Here is a 14743-nt window from a genome sequence, read left to right as displayed (position 1 = left end):
ATCCAACCAATATTCAGCCTAGTCCAGTCAGACAGGAAAGACCCTTCATTGCTTCCCTCGGGGACCAGATCCAACCAATATTCAGCCTAGTCCAGTCAGACAGGAAAGACCCTTCATTACACCAGATGGTGTCATCTGTGGGAGGAGAAAAGAGAATTAAAGCAGGATACACTATAGCCTCAAGGTACAAACAGAAACCTCCAAGAGCAAATCCCCAAATGTAGACTAATGCCATCTACTCCATAAAGTCCCTATTTCTAGGAACAAAGAGAACAGGCAGTAACTACTGTTTCCATAGGGTTCCATAGTTCCTCATGAAGGGAACGGGAATGAAGCAGAACATAAATGCCTCCCTCTGTTAGGTCCATAATTTAGAGCCTGTTTCTGCTCTCACTTACACCCCTGTAAATCCAGGAGTATTTCCACTGACATTAATAGTTACACCAGTGTAAAACCAGGGAAAGTAAATTAGGCCATTAGTCATTACTCTCTGTGTAGGTTGCCTGAGTTAACCATTGTTTTCCAGCCCAAAGCCATCCCACCATAATCCCGTGTTTGCATCATGATGATGTCTTGATATTGCATCATCATGCTATCCTGCAACAGCACAGTGTCATTGTCAGAAACTTGGCAGGAGGCACACCAGCACTGCCAAATCTGAGACTGGTGGCAACCATAGTCTCCAGAGTGTCCATGTCCATTATTGTGTAATGAAGTCTCTATTCTGCATGCTGAACACACAATTGAGCTGCTTCTGAGAACAGGAAAATACATGTCTGGCCAGTAAATTTTACCTGAGGTCAAATGGATTATAGCCTTGGAAAGGCCCCCTGTCAATCTAGCATCCTGCTTCTCTAAAGACAAGCTAAGTATGACCTCCCCAGGAAAAGCTGTTCTTCTCTTTCAGGAGGTTAGGATATGACACTCATCAGAATAGAAACTAATTCAAGAGCCCTGAAAAGTGAGAACTTTCTTGCATGTTTTAACCAGGAATATATGTTACAGATTTTCAGGTCCTCCCGTGATCCGCTTGATAGATATTGCTCAACAACTTGTCAACTTTTGGACCTGACAGACCCCATGACTTGAGTCTGAAAGATACAGAAGGATTTGCAGGCCCTAGGAGAGATGATGCAGTGTTGGAGCCTTGCAGAATAGAGAGAAGTGGACCCCCAAACTAAGTTGGATCCCAAATCTGCTGTCAAACCCCCCACACTGTGAATTTCTGAACCCACATCATATTCCTATCTCAGAATGTCCTGTTTTCCCAAAATGCATTTAATGAGCATCAGATTTCTCAGGGACAGCTTGGAGAAATATGTCTTAGAAAGTATTCTGCCAGCCGAGTGGGAGCCAGAACACCTGGGTTGTATTTCAAGCCTTTCCACTGAGTCACTGGGGCAAGTCACTTGCCACTTCTGTTCCTGTTGCCCACATGATTAATGGTGAAGATAATGCTTCCCTCTGTCACGGAGGAGTGGGGAGGTGCTGAGAGGATTTATTCAATAGTGCTTTTAAATGCTTTGAGATCATCCCATGGCTGCAAATGCAAATGACGATTATCCTTTACTTTTCTTGAATTAAAGACGTTTGCATGAGAACAAAAGAAGACGTTGCCTTTGCCTAATTTGCTCATGTTGATGACTATTCTGTTTTGAAAAGAATGACACTGATTCGAGCAATCAATGCTCTTTGTTCATCAGGGTATTTTCCCCTTTGTCCAGAAAATGATATTGATTATACACAGATCAGTGCCAATGAAAATAAAGAGATGGAGCTTGTGCTGGCTTGGCCCCAGCTGTTATAATCCACGGCAGCAAACCTGCTCCTTTTAAAACCCCTAATTTCAGAAGGATCCCAGGCCCTGCTGATTGAAATAGCATTTTCCCCAGCTCCCTAACCCTAGCGGAAACTAGGTAGCTACAGGCCAGGCCAGGTTTTCTGTTTGTGCCAAGCTGTCTCCGCATGTGCCCTGGCATAGTCACGCCCTTGTGCTTTCATTGTAAAGCTCTGACCTCTCTGAGATATACTGACCTCTTGGAGGATCTGAACGACATTGTTCCTAGTATTCATCTTGCTGCAAGGTGCCATGGAACTGCTTTCTTGAGCTATTTCTGACCTGGCTGCTTCCCGCTCTGCTACATGCACCCAATAAGAGGGAGCTTGTTTAGAGCACAGAGCCAGGAGTCTGAGGTCTAAACAATGAGGAGTCCTTGTGGCACCTTAGAGACTAACAAATTTATTTGGGCATAAGCTTTCGTGGGCTAGAACCCACTTCATTGGATGCATGGAGTGGAAATTACAGGAGCAGGCATAAATACATAGAATCATAGAATCATAGAATATCAGGGTTGGAAGGGACCCCAGAAGGTCATCTAGTCCAACCCCCTGCTCAAAGCAGGACCAATTCCCAGTTAAATCATCCCAGCCAGGGCTTTGTCAAGCCTGACCTTAAAAACCTCTAAGGAAGGAGATTCTACCACCTCCCTAGGTAACGCATTCCAGTGTTTCACCACCCTCTTAGTGAAAAAGTTTTTCCTAATATCCAATCTAAACCTCCCCCACTGCAACTTGAGACCATTACTCCTCGTTCTGTCATCTGCTACCATTGAGAACAGTCTAGAGCCATCCTCTTTGGAACCCCCTTTCAGGTAGTTGAAAGCAGCTATCAAATCCCCCCTCATTCTTCTCTTCTGCAGGCTAAACAATCCCAGCTCCCTCAGCCTCTCCTCATAACTCATGTGTTCCAGTCCCCTAATCATTTTTGTTGCCCTTCGCTGGACTCTCTCCAATTTATCCACATCCTTCTTGAAGTGTGGGGCCCAAAACTGGACACAGTACTCCAGATGAGGCCTCACCAATGTCGAATAGAGGGGAACGATCACGTCCCTCGATCTGCTCGCTATGCCCCTACTTATACATCCCAAAATGCCATTGGCCTTCTTGGCAACAAGGGCACACTGCTGACTCATATCCAGCTTCTCGTCCACTGTCACCCCTAGGTCCTTTTCCGCAGAACTGCTGCCTAGCCATTCGGTCCCTAGTCTGTAGCTGTGCATTGGGTTCTTCCGTCCTAAGTGCAGGACCCTGCACTTATCCTTATTGAACCTCATCAGATTCCTTTTGGCCCAATCTTCCAATTGGTCTAGGTCCTTCTGTATCCTATCCCTCCCCTCCAGCGTATCTACCACTCCTCCCAGTTTAGTATCATCCGCAAATTTGCTGAGAGTGCAATCCACACCATCCTCCAGATCATTTATGAAGATATTGAATAAAACCGGCCCCAGGACCGACCCTTGGGGCACTCCACTTGATACCGGCTGCCAACTAGACATGGAGCCATTGATCACTACCCGTTGAGCCCGACAATCTAGCCAGCTTTCTACCCACCTTATAGTGCATTCATCCAGCCCATACTTCCTTAACTTGCTGACAAGAATACTATGGGAGACCGTGTCAAAAGCTTTGCTAAAGTCAAGAAACAATACATCCACTGCTTTCCCTTCATCCACAGAACCAGTAATCTCATCATAAAAGGTGATTAGATTAGTCAGGCATGACCTTCCCTTGGTGAATCCATGCTGGCTGTTCCTGATCACTTTCCTCTCATGCAAGTGCTTCAGGATTGATTCTTTGAGGACCTGCTCCATGATTTTTCCAGGAACTGAGGTGAGGCTGACTGGCCTGTAGTTCCCAGGATCTTCCTTCTTCCCTTTTTTAAAGATTGGCACTACATTAGCCTTTTTCCAGTCATCCGGGACTTCCCCGGTTCGCCACGAGTTTTCAAAGATAATGGCCAGTGGCTCTGCAATCACAGCCGCCAATTCCTTCAGCACTCTCGGATGCAACTCGTCCGGCCCCATGGACTTGTGCATGTCCAGCTTTTCTAAATAGTCCCTAACCGCCTCTATCTCCACAGAGGGCTGGCCATCTCTTCCGCATTTTGTGATGCCCAGCGCAGCAGTCTGAGAGCTGACCTTGTTAGTGAAAACAGAGGCAAAAAAAGCATTGAGTACATTAGCTTTTTCCACATCCTCTGTCACTAGGTTGCCTCCCTCATTCAGTAAGGGGCCCACACATTCCTTGGCTTTCTTCTTGTTGCCAACATACCTGAAGAAACCCTTCTTGTTACTCTTGACATCTCTGGCTAGCTGCAGCTCCAGGTGCGATTTGGCCCTCCTGATAACATTCCTACATGCCCGAGCAATATTTTTATACTCTTCCCTGGTCATATGTCCAACCTTCCACTTCTTGTAAGCTTCTTTTTTATGTTTAAGATCCGCTAGGATTTCACCATTAAGCCAAGTTGGTCGCCTGCCATATTTACTATTCTTTCGACTCATCGGGATGGTTTGTCCCTGTAACCTCAACAGGGATTCCTTGAAATACAGCCAGCTCTCCTGGACTCCTTTCCCCTTCAAGTTAGTCCCCCAGGGGATCCTGGCCATCCGTTCCCTGAGGGAGTCGAAGTCTGCTTTCCTGAAGTCCAGGGTCCGTATCCTGCTGCTTACCTTTGTTCCCTGCGTCAGGATCCTGAACTCAACCAACTCATGGTCACTGCCTCCCAGATTCCCATCCACTTTTGCTTCCCCCACTAATTCTACCCGGTTTGTGAGCAGCAGGTCAAGAAAAGCACCCCCTCTAGTTGGCTCCTCTAGCACTTGCGCCAGGAAATTGTCCCCTACGCTTTCCAAAAACTTCCTGGATTGTCTATGCACCGCTGTATTGCTCTCCCAGCAGATATCAGGAAAATTAAAGTCACCCATGAGAATCAGGGCATGCGATCTAGTAGCTTCCGTGAGCTGCCGGAAGAAAGCCTCATCCACCTCATCCCCCTGGTCCGGTGGTCTATAGCAGACTCCCACCACTACATCACTCTTGTTGCACACACTTCTAAACTTAATCCAGAGACACTCAGGTTTTTCTGCAGTTTCGTACCGGAGCTCTGAGCAGTCATACTGCTCCCTTACATACAGTGCTACTCCCCCACCTTTTCTGCCCTGCCTGTCCTTCCTGAACAGTTTATAACCATCCAACATGAAAGGATGGGAGTTGTCTAAGGTCTGTTTCCCAGTTCTGCCATTTACTTGCTAAATGATCTTGGGGCACAATCACTTTAGTGCCTGGTCCTGCTCCACTTGAAGTCAAAGGCAACCTTCCTATTGACTTCAGCGGTTCAGATTCAGCCTTAAACTCTGGTTTCCCTGTCCGTGAAATGTGGAAATAATTCTTGCCTTTGTCACAAGAGAGTTGTGAGGATCGACTGATTATTGTCTGTAAAGAGTTTTGCAATCCTAAGGTGGGCAGCACTACAGAAATGCAAAATTATTGTAATGTGAACGTGTGTATGTATCCCTGCCTTCCTTGGACACTGAACTGCTCTGTAATGCTGACACCACGGCATAGACACCAACTCCGGGGGGTTTTCCAGGGCTGAAGTCTTGATTTCACAGCTGCTACCAGAAGCAGAAATTCCAAATGATCATACAAGAACAATTCTTGCAGTCTTTCCAATCAGCTGAAACCAGGCAATACTGGAAATCTAGCAAGAAAGCCTTTTCTTGTGATGTTTTCAACCAGATTTCTTTACTGAAAGAGATGAATAGGTTCAAATACATACCTGGTAAAGTCTTATCCTCAATGAAGTCAACGACAAAACTCCCCATTGATTGCAAATGGACAGGATTTCACCCAACAGCCAAATCTTTCAAGTTTCTTGTTGTTAATGCAAATGTTTATATATATATAGAAGGCTGACATTTTTAATGCATTGCTTGGCTCCAATAGCATTGAAGCCAAAAATGAACAGAAGGTTGCTGCACCCTCCAGATGCTTAGTAGTTAAGGAACTGTAGCTGGAGAATTTGGGATTTTTAGAGACTAGTTTTGAGCCTTCGTACATATAATGCAACCACTTAAGCATGTAAACAGGATTACATATGGTTTAAAAACGTGATTATTCATATAAAAACAAAAATACGACGTGGCAACTTAATCCTCTACTTGTGTTTTGTCTTTGCAAGGTGGGGACCCTTGGACTTCCATCACAGACCAGCTGACACACTATTCCAGCATTAACGGAGTTTCCTTTTGTGAAACCGGATCAGCTTAGAAAGAGACATCTGCTAAAGTCAGCAGCACTCACATGTTCCCTGGATCACACAACCTTTAATTTATTTTGCTTCTTTTTTTAAAAAAAAAGTCCCTTTTGGGGCACAGTGGGGATCCAGATCTCAGTTAGCATCTCTAGGCTATCCTGTGATACTGCTAGCAATGATTATGATAATGGTATGTCAACCTGGGGAACTCTTTGCCAGAGGATGTTGTGAAGGCCAAGACTATTAGAGGGTTCATGGAGGATAAGTTCATGGAGGACGGGTCCATCAAGGGCTATTAGCCAGGATTGGCAGGAATGGTGTTCCTAGCCTCTTGTTTGCCAGAAGCTGGGAATGGGCGACCAGGGATGGATCACTTGATGATTACCTGTTCTGTTCATTCCCTCTGGGGCACCTGACATTGGCAACTGTCTGAAGACAGGATACTGGGCTAGATGGACCTTTGGTCTGACCCAGTATGGCCGTTCTTATGGTAAGTTCATCCAATCAAAGGGCAGACATGAATTGGCATCTGAAAGAAACACAAGGTGATGTGGTTTTAAATAACAAATAGAAATTATTACACAGCATGAATCCTCACCCTGTTCTTTTTTTAATCAAGCACAAATCTGTCTTGCCTAATCTATCTATGCAGTTCTAACGTGCACAATACCACAGGATTAAGGTGCTGATTGTACATCAACGGATCACAAGAACATCCTGCCCCTCTGTTGCTGAAAGTTTGACAAACACACAGAGCTGTCCTGAACAATTCCTCACTCCTCCTGGAAACCAGGATTATTTTCTGTCAGTTCATTCTTCTGCCCATTTCTATTTGCCTTTGTTGTGTTCCCCCTTGCGCTCTTAAGATCCTGATCCACCTCTCAATGAAACCAATAGGAATTTTGTCATTGACTTCAGTGGAATCAAGATTGGGCCCTTAGTAATCTGTGTTATTGCAAATGCTTTCTGGATTTATTTATGCCTGTGGCATAAATAGTTCTTCCTTTCTGACGGACACGTAACGTCTCTGGAATTCAGTGAGAGGGAGGCACAGCCAGTCTGTCAGGAGGCAAGGAGTTCACGTGCAAGCACACGTGTGCATTGACAGGATACATACACCAGTAAAGAGTTCTGTTAAAGGTAACATAATTCAGCCACCAGAGTCTTCCATTCTCTCACCTATTCTGTTGCTAGCCTCTCCTGTTGTGGAACCCACCCGCTTCTCTTTCAGATCCATCCTTCCTTTCCATCTCAGGGCCCCTCCTTCGTCTCACCACACTTCCAGGGCTTGCAGTGCAAGCGGTTGGACATGGTTGAAAAGCAAGCAGAATGATTTCCATGCCTAATTTTCAAGCCCTGTTTGTTACATGTATGCTATAAGAGCTAGACATTCACCCCTGTGAGGGGAGGGAAACATTTCAAATGTGATTCTGATTGGGGATAAGGGAAGTCATCTTGCCTAAATTCAAACTCACTTAAACTTTTTGCTTCTGAAAGTTCAGCTTGAACTCCAACTGGTCTTAGGAACACCAAAAGTAGTTTACAAGGTTCACAGCACCGCCAGTTCTACAAGGTTTGCTCATCCCTATCTACCTATCTTAGGGTTTTATATAGCACCCCGCACCACCGTGTCAGCCTGATCCACAGCCCATTGACGTCAATGTAAAGCCTCCCACACTGATGTCAGTGGACATTAGATCATGCCCTGTGTACTATTAGTTGTGACTAGCAGACATTAGCCAGTGTCACAGGGGGCTGATTCTTTACAGGGAGAAGTGTCTCAGTCCCATCTGTGACACAGCTAACTTCTCCGTCCCAGGTAGGGAAGATAAAGGTCATATGGCTAGTGAGTCATGTGACCCAATCAGTACTCTACCTTACCTACCCTGCAGAAGCCTGGGGGGAAGAAGTGGTGATGGTAGGTGCATGCAGGAAGGGTGGCAGGAAAGCACAAGGCAGGCAGAGGCCTGTGAAAGACTCCAGGTAGAAAAGCCTGGGAGCGTCTGCTTGGGAAAGAGCATGGAGCAACCCAAAGGTGCTCAGGAGAGGCTGAGGGAGAGCTGGGAAGGGCTGAAAACTGAGATCTGGTCTGTGGTACAAACTTATGTTGCTATAACTACACTGATAGGAGAAGCTCTCCTGTCGGCATAGGCAGTGTCGTCACTAAGTGCTGCAGCTACACCGGTGCAGTGCTGTAAGTGTAGACAAGCCTTTAGAGCAGACAGGCTGCTTGGGAAGGAGGGGCTGGGCTTAGCTTGAGATGAGGACAAAGACTTTGTGGTTTTTTGTTTTGAGTTTAGACTAAGGAACTTCTCTTTTCCCTAGAAGGGGTGGCCTTTTGTTAAGACTCAGCCAGAGGGCCAAGTCACTGCAGCAGCCAAACCAGACTATGGAGTTTTGAGGAGCCCTAGGAAGTGAGGTGAGAGTGATGTAGAGCCACTCCTGGCCATGAGGGGGTGCTCTGAAGATGGTGACCCTGTTCTGTGTTTCAGACAGCAGCAACTCTGAACATCAGTCTGGTGGTATCTGAATGTGCTGAAAATAAGAGGGTTGTTAAGGAGACGCTCCGTGTGACCTTTCTCATGCAAGTAGCTCTCTTTCCTCTCGATAGTCTGAATTCTAGTTCTCACCCACTCCAGTGTCTTCCCCCACCCCCGCATATTTGTTTCTGTGGGTAAGGGTCCTGCAGGTAGTTCTGCCCTGGGGCCCATCACTGCTGTACTTTAATCTCATAGGGCAGGTTTATGAGACATACCCTAGAGTATAATGTGCACAAGACTTGCTTGAAACAGTCCTGGGGACCAACATACAGTTGCACATAATCTGATAAAGATGATATGCCCAGTAAACTCAGGTGATGGGACACTGGGGAGGGAAAGAGGGAATTGGAAATTACCAAGGGAGGTCATAGAAAGCAAGGTGACTAAAGGGTTATAGACAAACTGTTGGAGAGCCCATCCGAATCCATAACCAGACCAGGCAGCCTGACTTCAATGCTGGAGGGGGTGGATATGCACTTTAAACCACAGTGTTATCATGAATGATTTGCTGTCAGTGGATTCCCTAAAATCCATGCACCTTGTTCTGTTTTCTAATTACTTTCTAACACCAACTGTCTGCAGTTAACATACAAACTAGGTTGCTCATGCTGAGAGACAGTGACCCCATGCACAAACTCCCTCCAAACTGACTGCTGTTCCTGTTACTAGAGTTTAACTTGCTGTATTGCAGTTCTAAGTATTAAGCACCATGACACCAAACTGAGGGCAAGCCAGAGGTTCTCATTTATCACTGAGGAATGCACCTCTTATGTTATCCACTCAGCCCCTAGGGCTCCTCCCCTATTCCCACTGTGCCTCTCAAGTAATCAACTTAATACCATGGTTTGCACCTTTAAATGCTTCTTGCATGATGTCACTGTTAACAGGTTTAGCTGCAAGCAAGGTCGTAAATCTGCTGCCATTAGGAGCATAGTCAAATAGGGATGTTTTCCACTGGTATCCTTTGTAGGGATGGATTCCTGTAGCTACACACGTCTACCCCAGAGGCATAATGTGCATGAGTTTCATCCTTTGTAAATTGGAGTACGAGCCCCTTCAAAGCCAGGTCCTGGTGATCAGCACCTGCAGCTGACTCCTATTGACATTAGTTGATGTTGCAGGTGCTCAACCATCCCCAGGATTGGGTTCTGAGGGGCAAAAGGGGAGGCACTCACCTGGAAACCATCCAAAGTGAAATCAAGTGCCATATTCCCAAGGTTCTTTTATTGCAGAACTGATTATTTGCTCTTGTTGGGTTTTGTTTAAATTCAAATGCACTAATATTGACTGTACACCCAGCAGAAAATCTATCTAGACTGTAGACTGACAGTAGCTACCATGGCTTATTGAATTTTTGTTTTCACTGCTCTTAGCTTTTCTTCGCCTCCATGGTTTGTCTCTAATGAGACCAGCTGGGTGAGAAAGAGAGAGAAAGCAAAGAAATGGCTTTCCTGTGGGAAGGAGCCACTTTTGCTCCATATGACTGCCCAGCAGACTTCCCCTTCAGAGCAGCCTACCTCAGCTACTCCCATATTTGAAGACTGCCCCTCAAGTGGACTCAGAGCTGTAGTTTCTTCTCTTAACTATCTTGTGGATAGGGCTATCCTTACCCATACGCAAAGTACGCAGCTGCGTAGGGCACCAGGAAACCTTTCCTGGTGCCCTGCGCAGCTGCGTGCGGCTCCAACCCTTGCTCCGGCTCTTCCCCAGGGCCCCCATCCCACCCCTGTTCTCCCCCAGCCCCGCCCCCACTCCCTTGAGCTCTGCAGCAGGGCCGGGCCTGCGCTCACCAGCAGCGGGAAGTGCAGCGACCCGGCCGCAGCCACGCCGCCAGTGAGTGCTGTGGGGGTGGTTCCCCTCTGCCCCCCAAGCCAGTCCCCCTTACCCCACAGAGGCCTGGGGCCCCACCCCCATGGAGGGGCTGCGTAGGGCCCCAGAATTGCTAGGGACAGCTCTGCTTGTGGATTGCCAGATCTACAGCTTTCCAAAAAGCTCTAGCAGCAGCAGCTTGTGAGGTGGTTATTTTTCTAGCCACTTGTGGCATCCCACAAAGATAAAATCCGGTCACTTGGCCTAGTCAAGGTGAGAAGGGGTAGTGATGTGATAATCTCTCTCTGTGGGCTGCCATAGGCAGCAGTAGCCACCATTAATCAAATACCCATTGGGAGGATAGTTTCATGAGTTGGATGAAATCTTGTTATTGTATTGAGGTTGATAGGTGTGAATTTACCCTTCAGTTAGCATAACTGTAGGCATAAGCTGCACTGAATAGAAGTGTGTGAAGCCACCCAGGAGGTTTCGCTGAGTATTGTTTTGTTTGGGGGTGGTGGGTAGAACACCACTAGAAACGGAGCACAGATGCCAAAAGGAGCAGCTGAGAGCAGTGGCCGACCCTAGAAGAAAACGGGGGAGAGGTTTCTGGGTTAAGGGAGCCGGCAAATAGAGTAGTGTTGGTGGTGTGAACAAAAGAAGCTGTTTCCTATTGCAGGGGTTCTCAGACTTCATTGCACCGTGAGTACTTCCTGACAACAAAAATTGCTACCTGACCCCAAGAGGTGGGACTGAAGCCTGAGCCCCGCTGAGCTGGGCAGAGGGGCTAAAGCCAAAGCTCAAGGGCATCTGCCCTGGCCAGGGGGCCTGTAACCTGAGCCCCTCCGGCCACCCAGGGCTGAAACCCGAGGGTTTCAGCCCCAGGCCCCAGCAAGTCTAATGCCAGCCCCGGAAACCCCATTAAAACAGGGCTATGACCCACTTTGGGGTCCCAACCCACAGTTTGAGAACTGCTGTGCTAGCTGATTCCTCCTGCCTTCAGAGACACTGAACTCTGTGCAGTCTTTGCACAATTGTTTATTTACAAAGATACCTGACTACCACCAATTTCTGCTCCCACCTGGAAGACCCTCGGGGCTCCAAACTTTAAGTAGCTAGTTGGGTTAAAATGGGCAACAGTGTTTGAAATGAACATTCTGACTGGAGTGGATAGAACGCCAATTCACTGCTTGCTGTTAGAGGGTGAGTTCTTGCAAGCATCCTTAATTGCAACTGAATTCAGGTTTGGTGAAGTACCCAAAATTCTGAATCCAAACCCGGGCTGGAAAAATCTCCCAAAGATAAGGCATCTTACGAGATTTCCAGTAGAGACAGCTGCAAGTTTTTCACTAACACACTTTTTAAGCAGAAAAAATTAAGTGAAACATTACAAATTTGACAAATAGGAGGTTTTTTATTTTTTAATGAAAACCTGAAAACAAACACTTTATGGGTTTTGGCAACTGAAATTATACTTCTTGGAAAAAAACATTTCAGTGTTTGACTTTCTAATATAATCCGCCTCTTCCCCCCCAAAAAAACATTAAAATAAACTTAAAAAAAAACTAAAATAATATCCCCTTCATCAAAGCTTTTTGTGGGGGAGTGGAACTCCCAGATCAGCTGTAATTTCCAGCATTCTCGCTTCCAAACTAGGACAAAAATGCTGCAAAAACAAGCTTTCTTAAAGAGATCAATGTGAGCACCCCAAACGTCATAGTGTCTGAAACCCGGATCCCAATTCTGAGGCTTGAGCCCATCTGTACTTTCTTGTGGCATTTTGACCTTTCTGTTTCTGATGCCTAACCTAGTGAGGAGGGCTTTAAACTAGGTTCACCGGGGGAAGGAGACCAAAGCCCTGAGGTAAGTGGGGAAGTGGGATACCGGGAGGAAGCACAAGCAGGAGCGCGCGAGAGGGCAGGGGTCCTGCCTCATACTGAGAAAGAGGGACGATCAGCGAGTTATCTCCAGTGCCTATACACAAATGCAAGAAGCCTGGGAAACAAGCAGAGAGAACTGGAAGTCCTGGCACAGTCAAGGAATTATGATGTGATTGGAATAACAGAGACTTGGTGGGATAACTCACATGACTGGAGTACTGTCATGGATGGATATAAACTGTTCAGGAAGGACAGGCAGGGCAGAAAAGGTGGGGGAGTTGCACTGTATGTAAGAGAGCAGTATGACTGCTCAGAGTTCAAGTATGAAACTGCAGAAAAACCTGAGTGTCTCTGGATTAAATTTAGAAGTGTGAGCAACAAGGGTGATGTCATGGTGGGAGTCTGCTATAGACCACCAGACCAGGGGGATGAGGTGGATGAGGCTTTCTTCCGGCAACTCACGGAAGTTACTAGATCGCAGGCCCGGGTTCTCATGGGAGACTTCAGTCACCCTGATATCTGCTGGGAGAACAATACAGCAGTGCACAGGCAATCCAGGAAGTTTTTGGAAAATGTAGGGGACAATTTCCTGGTGCAAGTGCTGGAGGAACCAACTCGGGGCAGAGCTCTTCTTGACCTGCTGCTTACAAACTGGGAAGAATTAGTAGGGGAAGCAAAAGTGGATGGGAACCTGGGAGGCAGTGACCATGAGATGGTCGAGTTCAGGATCCTGACACAGGGAAGAAAGGAGAGCAGCAGAATACGGACCCTGAACTTCAGAAAAGCAGACTGTGACTCCCTCAGGGAACTGATGGGTAGGATCCCCTGGGAGAATAACATGAGGGGGAAAGGAGTCCAGGAGAGCTGGCTGTATTTTAAAGAATCCTTATTGAGGTTACAGAGACAAACCATCCCGATGTGTAGAAAGAATAGTAAATATGGCAGGTGACCAGCTTGGCTTAACAATGAAATCTTTGCTGATCTTGAACACAAAAAAGAAGCTTACAAGAAGTGGAAGATTGGACAAATGACCAGGGAAGCGTATAAAAATATTGCTCGGGGATGCAGGAGTGAAATCAGGAAGGCCAAATCACACCTGGAGTTGCAGCTATCAAGAGATGTTAAGAGTAACAAGAAGGGTTTCTTCAGGTATGTTAGCAACAAGAAGAAAGTCAAGGAAAGTGTGGGCCCCTTACTGAATGAGGGAGGCAACCTACTGACAGGGGATGTGGGAAAAGCTAATGTACTCAATGCTTTTTTTGCCTCTGTCTTCACGAACAAGGTCAGCTCCCAGACTGCTGCACTGGGCAGCACAGCATGGGGAGGAGATGACCAGCCCTCTGTGGAGAAAGAAGTGGTTCGGGACTATTTAGAAAAGCTGGACGTACACAAGTCCATTGGACCAGATGCGCTGCATCCGAGAGTGCTAAAGGAGTTGGCGGATGTGATTACAGAGCCATTGGCCATTATCTTTGAAAACTCATGGCGATCAGGGGAAGTCCCAGACGACTGGAAAAAGGCTAATGTAGTGCCCATCTTTAAAAAAGGGAACAAGGAGGATCCTGGGAACTACAGGCCAGTCAACCTCACCTCAGTCCCTGGAAGAATCATGGAGCAGGTCCTCAAGGAATCAATTCTGAAGCACTTACATGAGAGGAAAGTGATCAGGAACAGTCAGCATGGATTCACCAAGGGCAAGTCATGCCTGACTAATCTAATTGCCTTTTATGATGAGATAACTGGCTCTGTGGATGAGGGGAAAGTGGTGGACGTGTTGTTCCTTGACTTTAGCAAAGCTTTTGACACGGTCTCCCACAGTATTCTTGCCCGCAAGTTAAAGAAGTATGGGCTGGATGAATGGACTATAAGGTGGATAGAAAGTTGGCTAGATTGTCGGGCTCAACGGGTAGTGATCAATGGCTCCATGTCTAGTTGGCAGCCGGTATCAAGTGGAGTGCCCCAAGGGCCGGTTTTGTTCAATATCTTCATTAATGGTTTGGAGGATGGTGTGGATTGCGCCCTCAGCAAGTTTGCAGATGACACTAAACTGGGAGGAGAGGTAGATATGCTGGAGGGTAGGGATAGGATACAAAGGGACCTAGACAAATTGGAGGATTGGGCCAAAAGAAATCTGATGAGGTTCAACAAGGACAAGTGCAGAGTCCTGCACTTAGGACGGAAGAATCCCATGCACCGCTACAGACTAGGGACCGAATGGCTCGGCAGCAGTTCTGCAGAAAAGGACCTAGGGGTTACAGTGGACGAGAAGCTGGATATGAGTCAAAAGTGTGCACTTGTTGCCAAGAAGGCCAATGGCATTTTTGGGATGTATAGGTAGGGGCATTGCCAGCAGATTGAGGGACATGATCGTTCCCCTCTATTCGACATTAGTGAGGCCTCATCTGGAGTACTGTGTC

This window comes from Lepidochelys kempii, chromosome 3 (assembly GCF_965140265.1).
Source record: "Lepidochelys kempii isolate rLepKem1 chromosome 3, rLepKem1.hap2, whole genome shotgun sequence".
Classification (NCBI taxonomy): domain Eukaryota; kingdom Metazoa; phylum Chordata; order Testudines; family Cheloniidae; genus Lepidochelys; species Lepidochelys kempii.
Note: the sequence above shows the minus strand (reverse complement) of the source record.